Below are 9,238 nucleotides of genomic sequence, written 5' to 3'. Positions count from 1 at the left end.
TTTTTAAAGTATAATAAAATTGTGAGGTTTCTTAAAAAATCTTTTTCTTATAGACACAACTAAAATATTAAACATGAAATTGTGTGGTGTCTAAGATCTGCTCTGAAACTATCAAGGAAATAATGTGAATGTGGCATTAGGGTAAATGAAATTGTTCATAAATTAATTCTTTTAGATGCAGGATGAAAGGAACATGAGGTACATTATACTAGCCTCTCAATTTTTGTATATAATTAAAATTTTCCTCAATAAAGAGCAAAACGATTCAAAAATTTCGTACATACACACACATATATATAAAATGCATACTCTTACTGTGAATTATAATAATAAAATTAACACACTTGACTACCGAATTTAAGTTATAATACCAATACTTTTACATCTAGCTGGTTTTCCTCCCTAATCTCGTCTCCTTTAAGTCTATCCCTAGTGGTAACCATTATCCTGACTTTTTATTATTCCCTGCAGCTTTCATCATCATTATCATCATTTTATTGTGTTTCAGAAGTGATACTAAATATTTGGTTTTGCTTGTTTTTGAGCTTTAAAAAAATATTGTCACAATTTCATAATCTTCTGGAATTTGCTTTTTTCTCTCTATTATGATTCTAAACTTCATTCACATAGTTCATTTCACTTAATTTATATAGTTATATGAGAACATTTATGGCATAATTATAATTAATAATTTAAATATCTAGTTTCTAAGTAAACAAAAAGTTCTGGAGAGAAGGCAACATGACTTTTCAAGAGTTTTCTCATCTAACAAAAGATAAGCTACATGATAGGTATTTAATAAGTGCACATGTAATAAATCTGAACAATAAGTATTTGTATGAAAATACAGCTAACGTGCTTCAACAACTACAACAACAAAAAAGTGGAAATGATTTCCTCATGAAAAAATATTATTTTAAAGTTTTAAGGTAGTTTAGCTGTAAAAAGGCAGAAGTTAGAGATTCCTATACTAAATGAAGTTGAGTATCGACTAAATCTTTAACTTGAGGTCAACTTCTAAATTATCACATAGCATTAAAATACATGCTTTCTCAAAGAAAATCTCATTTATATTTAATTACATAAAATTTAAATTCTAATTTTGATATTCAGAGCAAAAATGTAACCAATTATTTTAAGAAATGAATAATAATAACTATTTTAGTTAATTGAAAATTGATAGATGACTGGCACTAAAACTGAGGGATGCCTTGAAGTCAAAGTTGATGAAGGAAAGATTAGTCTTCAGAAAAGAATGTGGCTCAAGTTTAAACATTTCTCTTTTTCTTATAGGAAAGATTTTAAGCTTGGGATAGAGGCCAGTAATTTATTATGTTAAGTTTTCTTTAATAGCACTCTGGTTACTCTCAATATTCAAACACAACCACTTCACTGTACAAACTCAAGCATTATACTTTATTTTTATTACTTTTAGGAGATTGTCATACTATTGAATTTAGAAAGGGAAAACTAATATCCTCATTGATATTATTGTTGACCAAAGCACTTCTTTGCAAGAAGCATGTCTTGGCCAACAATGGCTATTGCTTCTTTAGATAAAGCCTTATAAAAAGTTCAGAAGGAAAATGATGAGCCACAATTTTAATACAGCAAATGAAACTATTGCTTAGTATTACTAAGAGCTTTTAAAGTTGCAGTAGAATTTGATCAACCTGAATATAAAGATAAATAAATTTATGTTAAATATTTCGTCTCCTTTCCAGTTTGCCATACTGTTTGGTTCTTCTTCTGTTTCTTTCAGAAAGAGAAATTTTCTACTTTCAATGAATTTAAGAGAAAAAAAAAAAGACAATATTATTCTCTAGATTTAGAATTTTTATCTCTTCTCTTCAGTCGTAAATCTATTGTTTTTGTTGGATGCAATTGTGGACATAAAGATATGCATGAATCCCAGAAATTGGCAGGTGTTGACCCTTTGAGAAAATATATGTTTTCTGCCTTTAATAATTATTCCCATTTGGCTACCATTTTTTCATGGTACTCATGATTGAAGCCTCAAGCCTGCCAAAATTTAATAAAAATTGTGTTATAGGTTAGGCTTTGTTGCTGTGCCTATCATCCAGTATGACAAGAAATGATAAAGACATGTTAAATGGAGCTAGAATAAGGCTGATGGTTATTGAAATAACCACATGATGTATAGTGACAATGTGGACTTTCTCAATAGGCCAGAATTATACTGATATTGATATTTATATCCCTTTGGGGATTTTAAAGAGTCAAAAAAAGTCAGAGCCACTGGGCCCGTCAAGCAACCTCATCAGTTTACTTTTAGTATGTCACATTGATATGATCATATTCTCCATATGGCATAATATAAAAATGATTTTAAAGCACTGACCTAACATATTAAAAATTAATTGAAGGAATTCTTCCTTAATAATAATATTCTGAATACTACTGCTATTAATTAAATATTATAATCATCATTTTTGAAGTAAATGTACTTCAGTATATATCAGTTCCAAAAATATTTTGTAAGTCAATGAATAGATATTAAAATATAAAAATCCTTCACATTACCTCAAAAGAAAAATACAGTATTATTATTATACTATTCTTACTCTTAGATGATTAGAGATATCTTATCTATCTAAATAATTTCCTATATTATAAATAAAACTTGGGTCCACAGGACTTTAGAGTACTATAACAGGTAAGTACATGGGCAAATATAAAAGATATTTTTATTATATAAATTTTTTAAAAGATAATCAACTGTTTAAAATAAAAATGGTAGCAATATAGTATGGGTTTTCTATCAAATGTAGATTAAAACATATGACAGCAGTCACACGAAACTCAGAAGAGAGAAATGGAAATATACTATAAGAGTTGTATATTACCTGAAAGAAGATTATACTAAGTTCAAGACGTGCACTATAAGCCATAGATCCATGTCATTAAATAACACAACAAAGAATGTAGATAACAAGGCAACAAAAAAAGATAAAATAGAATCAATGAATACTAAATTAATACAAAATAAAGCAGAAAAATGTGAAAAGAGGGGATAACATGTGGAACAAATAGAAAACGAATAGCAAGATTATAAATTTAAACTCAACCATATCAATAATTAGTAAATTGTAAATAGTCAAATCATCTCAATTAAAAAAGCACTAATTATATGATTGGATTTTTAAAAAAGCAAGACCCATATTATGAGTTGAATTATGTCTCCTTAAGAAAGTATTCAAGTCCTAACCCAGACTGCCTTATAATGAGATCTTATTTGAGAAAAGATTTCTACAGACATAATCAAGTTAAAATGAGGTCATTAGGGTAGGCTCTAATCCAATATGATTGGTATCCTTCTTTATAGATACAATTTGGAGAGACAGTCAAAAGACAGACATACAAAAGGGAAGATGATGTGAAGACACGGGGAGAACACCATGTGAAGACAGAGGATTAAACTGATGCATTTATAAGCCAAAAAATGCCTGAAGCTAGGAGAGATGCGCAGAACAATTCCATCTCTAGCAACACAAGAGGAAACATGGCTCTGCTGATATGTTGAATTAAGACTTCTGGCCTTCGAAAACGTGAAACAATAAATTTTTGTAATTTTTAAAATAATTTTTAAATAATTTTTAAAAATTACTTTTGGCAGACTACTCCACCATCTTGACCAGAAGTTATAAATTTCTGTAATTCTAACACTTCCTTCTCAATAATGAATTAAACAAGTAGAGACAAAATTAGCAAAGATGTAGAAGACTAGAAAATAACATTATTAAACATATCTTAATTGACATTTATAGAACATTACAGCCAACGAGAGCATAATAATTGTTCTTTGTAAGTGTACATGAAAGATAAACCCTATTCTGAGCAATAAAAGAAGTCTCAGTAAATTTAAAATCACTCATGTCATATAAAGCATGTTCTCAGACCACAATGAAATTAAACATGAAATTAATTACAGAAAGATATATGAAAAGTTTTCAAATATTTGGAAATATAACAACACAATTCTAAATAACCCATGAATTAAAAAAATCAAGTGAGAAATGAGAAAGTGTTTTGAACTGAATGCAAATAAAAACATAATCTGTCAAAATTTGTAGCATACAGCTAACGCAGTACTTAGAAATTTATAGTAGTAAATGCCTATTTTAGAGATGAAAACATCTTAAATGAAGGGCTTCATCTTCTACCTTATGATATATCTATAAAAAATCCATCACTAAATTAGAAAAATTAATTAAAACTACATGGTCACCTCAATAGATGCAGAAAAAAAAAGAGCAAATAAGACCCTAAGTGAGAAGAAGAAATAATAAACATCAGTATGTATATCAATGACTCAGTGAAACAGAAACAGTAAAACAATATAGAAAAATCAATGAAACCAAAAACTACTTCTTTGAGAAAAATCAATAAAATTGATGAACCTATAATTAGACTTACGAGGAAAAAAAACCTAGAAAAACAAATTACCAATATCAAGGATGAGGGAGATGACATCACTAGAAATTTCACGATGTTAAAAGGATAATAAGAAAAGAATATGAACAATTTTTTGTCAATTAATTTGATAAGTTAGATAAAATGGACAAATTCCTTGATAGATACAATCTATCAAAGCTAACTTGAGAATTAATAGATAATCTGAATAGCAATACATCTATTTAAGGAATTCAACTCGTAGTTTACAAACTTCACACATAGAAAACTCTAGGCCCGGAAGGTTTCACTAGTGAATTCTACCAATAATTTAGGAATAAATAATACCGACTCTGTGCAAACTCATCCAGAATATTGAATATAAGGCCATCTGATATTACAATCAAATATATTAGCAGAAAAGTAAACAGAAAATCACTATCCTCAAGTTCTTAATAAAATTTTATCAAATCTAATCAGATAATAAATAAAGGATAATTTACCATGACCAAGTGGGGTTAATCCTATAATTGCACAGTTGCTATAACATTAGAAATTAATTAACATACTTCACCATATCAACAAAAAATTTCTTAAAAACCCATATAATCATCTCAATAGACGCACACAAAGCATTTGACAAAACTCTCACATCAATTCTTATAAAAGCTGTCAGCAAACTAGAAATATAACTTCCTTAACCTGATCAAAGGTATTGAATTTGTTTCCTGTTGTTCGTATAACAAATGTCACAAATTTAATAGCTCAAAACAACGTAAATTTATGTTATAGTTCTGGAGGTCTGAAATTTAAAATGAGTTGTTAGGGCTATATTTCTTCTGAAGGTTCCAAGGAAGAATCTATTTTCTTTTCTTTTCCAGCTTCTAGAGGCTCCCTGCATTCTTTGGCTCATAATGAATGGAGAAATACATTGTTTATCCATATAATGAAATACTATAGAACAATAAAAAAGAAATAAACTACTCGTACACATACAAACATGGGTGAATCCTAAAATAATTTTGTTGAGTAACAAAAAAAAAACAAATAAAAAAATACATGCACTATGATTTCATCTACTAAAATTTCTAGAAATTACCGAGTAATCTATAGTGATAGAAACCAAATTAGTAATTATGTAAGCATGGTTGGGGATGAGGGTTGAAGAGGGAGGGCAGTGACTAGAGTAAGATATTACAAAGGGGCATGAGAACACCTTGGAGGAAATGGATATATTTATTATCTTGATTGTGGTTTTGGTTTAATGAGTAAACCTAAAATTGTACACTTAAGTATGTACAGTTGTTGTAAGTCAATCATATCTCAATAAAACTATTTTAAACCAAGTTAACCAAATTCTGTAACAGTTTTTGGCCTTTTATGTTCCAAGAGCTAACATTTATATTAATAAATAGTAAGTGTGCTAGTTTTCATTGTATCTGGAATTTGGATACATATCCAAAATTTTTGACCTCAAGGATCATGTTATCAGATGTTAACTGTGGGTCAGATTCCACAGAATTTAAACAGCTTTGGCACTTCTGAAGATGAACCTAAAACAAATCAGAAAGAAGTTCAACTTCGTGACACTTAAGGAAGAACTAAGATCTATGTGATTGTTTGAGGATTCTGAGATGTTAAAATTGCTCAGATGTCTGAACACATTTATTTAGTGCTTTCAAATTCAGTAAACAAAATGATCATCACAAAAAGTCTAGTTAATATCCATCTATACACCTGAAACTAATATAATGTTATATGTGAATTATACCTCAATAAAAAATATTCGATAAACAAAAAACAAATTTGTTGCTGGGAAAGGAGCAGGGGAGAGAAGTTAGGATAGCAAAGGAAAACTAGTGGTGATGTTTAGTTATTTTATGAGTGTGAAAAAATAATACTTCAGATGTTACACCACAATAAAGATTCTTAACCTGTCATCCAAGAATCTCCAGGTTCCAGGGATGGGCTCAAAAACATGAAAATGTTTCATGGACACACATATACTTTTCCTGAGAAGACAGCTCATAATTGGAGGCTTCATAATCCAAAATATTAATTACCATTCAATGATTAAATCAAGAAAATATTTATGGCAAAATTTAATGGAAATATTCCAACCTGTTTTGTCTTCTGTTCTTCATTAAGATAATTTTATGACTAGCTGGCTGATTTTTACCAGCTTTGTAACACATTATGAATCTCTTTTACAATGAAAAATAGGCTCTCGCCAAGTATGCTATTCAAAAATTTACAAAGTAAATGCTAGTCTTGCTTGAACAAAAGTGAACCAAATCTTTCTAACCAGTTCTTCTCTTATCACATGTATAGGATTATCAAATTTATTGTGGACAATCAATAGTTTATAATGTCAATATTATTACTGCAAATATCCTGTTGGGATAACATTCAGTAGATTAATAGAAGCTCCAATTTCATTAAAGGTAGTCAAACAATTTACCTAAGTGAACCACCTGCATGTGTATTCTGAAGTCCTTATGACATTTTAACATTTTTCAAAATATTTTTAAATGGTGATGGTTAAAGGTAAATATACTCATGCTATGTGTTAGGAAATATATACATATCTGAGTAAGCCTTCACCAGTCTTCAATTCCGTTTCCTTATTAGTCCTCTTTTACATTTTTTTCTCTCTCAGCTATTACATAATTTATAGCTATCATGATCTTACTTTTTCTGACAAAACCTTGTAATACATTGGTCAGTTAAATAATTTATCAATCACTCTTCTCCAATCATGTCTGTAAATATCTAGAGGCTAAGAGCATACTCCTCTGCGTAGTGCTACTATTTGCATGTATATTTCCATCTATCTCATCTACCCCAAAATGTTCTAAGCTATGTCTTAGAAATGAACCAAAAAACTGATTAGAACCCAATCGTAATTGTTCTGCTTTCAAATATTTATACTCAGTATGTTCCACTCAATATTCTTTCATTTATCCTCTACTCTCACTCTATTCTATCATTTTCTCCAACCCTTGTTAACGTCCAATGTTAACATCATTTTTATAATTTTTAAAGTCAATTTCTTATCAACCAGAGCCCTCTTCCAGTCTCTCAGCTGTAGTTATATTCTCAGCTATGCTTTTATATTCCTTTGTTTAATATCAAGAAGCATGTTTGTCTCATTTGTTGTGTTCAACTGCAACCTCCCTACCCTGTCTCTTCCACTTTGAGCAATAAGGAATGAGGTTCTGCCTATGTGTTTCTTTTCTATTCCTAATCTAGTTCAAAAATATATCAACACTGGGGAAATAATTTGTCAGTTGGATTATCTCAAAAAAGGAAAATGAGAAGATTGTAGCAAAGGAGATAAAATGCATAAGCATGTTGCATGCAGAAGGCACTCAATTAAATGGTTTTAGTTTTAGATGTTGCTTATTATTCCGATACTTTATTGTGTAGTCTGAGTGTACCTTAATTTTAATTTCTGTCCTGAGGTCAAATTTTTTTGCTTGTTTGTTTATTCATTTTCTATACTCTGTACAAAAAGATGACTTTAATTTATGGTCACAATTCAAAAGTTACTCCAGCATGTATTTAAATGTTCCTCTTTTTATTGATTTCTTGAAATGTGATGAGCATTTTGGACACCTATGTAGATCCTTTTACAGCTTGAAAAATTGTTTTTTATTGAGTTTTTTATTATTACTTGTTCTGGTATGTTTTTTTTTTTCCTGCTAAATCTATTATACACATATATGAATTCTCTATTCTTTATATGCCATGTTTTCATATTCTCTATCATAATTTTCTTATATTTGCTCTTTCTCTCTACATTCTGAAAAGGCTTTGGAAGTTTCTTTATACAACTGACTTAATTCTATGCAATATCATTTCTACTCATTTGCCTACACAATGAATTTTAACCACGATATCTTTTTCTTAGTTTCTTGAAATCCTTTCTTAGTCATTTCTCTTTCTACCTCTTTGTGTTATCCTCTTAACTGATCATGTTTTCTCCTTATGAGTTTCTGCTCCTGTTTCAAAGAGGACGAGACTTCTTATATTCTACTGGGAATGTCTACCTATTTTCTAAATCTTAGAATAAATTATATTTTAGGTTATTTTCAAAAATATCCTCTTCCTGTTAGTTTTCAGTTGCTGCTTCTTTTCTCTTGCTCTGCAGTATTTTTACACTGCTCTCTTTTGCTTCTTTTTCTTTAGCTATCTTTGAATGAGGCCAAACCTTTTCAGTTTTTATGTTTGTCAGCAAATTGTGTGGATTGCCCTTGGTCCAAGTCATACATTCTTGGGTAATGGTTAAATCTCTTTCAAATATACAGCTGGAAAAGGTTGATATAAATAACTCCTGAATAAATTCTCAGTTTCTTGCAAGGATATACCTAGTTCAATGGCTGTTATGCTTCCTACAGAAAATTTCCTGTTCTCGCTTCTGAATGATAAACCATATAAATTATTGCAATTCCCAGGACATATTCTTTCTCAGGTTTTCTGATAGCCTCCAATCCTTACTATAGTGTTTTATTTATGGAAACTACACCTCTTAGGTAGTAATGCTCAGTTACTAGACCTCCATTGTCCAACTGACTTTCTAAGATATTCTTTCTTTGAATTTTCTTTCTTTGTTAGGAGGCAAAAAAAAAAAAAAAAGAGAAAAAGGAAGTGCAGTAACACAATAAATGCATAATAGAAGAACAGTATTTTAATACTCTGCTTGCTACTGGTGTCAAGTATTCCAATCATTGAAACTACAGTGGATAGGTGCAAAGTATCATCTCTATTTAAGAAGTGAAATCTGGGTGACCTGTGAAGTGAACTTTAGTAAGATTTTTGTTCC

This window comes from Pteropus vampyrus, unplaced genomic scaffold, assembly GCF_000151845.1.
Source record: "Pteropus vampyrus isolate Shadow unplaced genomic scaffold, Pvam_2.0 Scaffold70, whole genome shotgun sequence".
Lineage (NCBI taxonomy): Eukaryota > Metazoa > Chordata > Mammalia > Chiroptera > Pteropodidae > Pteropus > Pteropus vampyrus.
The sequence above is the reverse complement of the archived record's forward strand: the minus strand, read 5'-3'. Positions refer to the sequence as shown.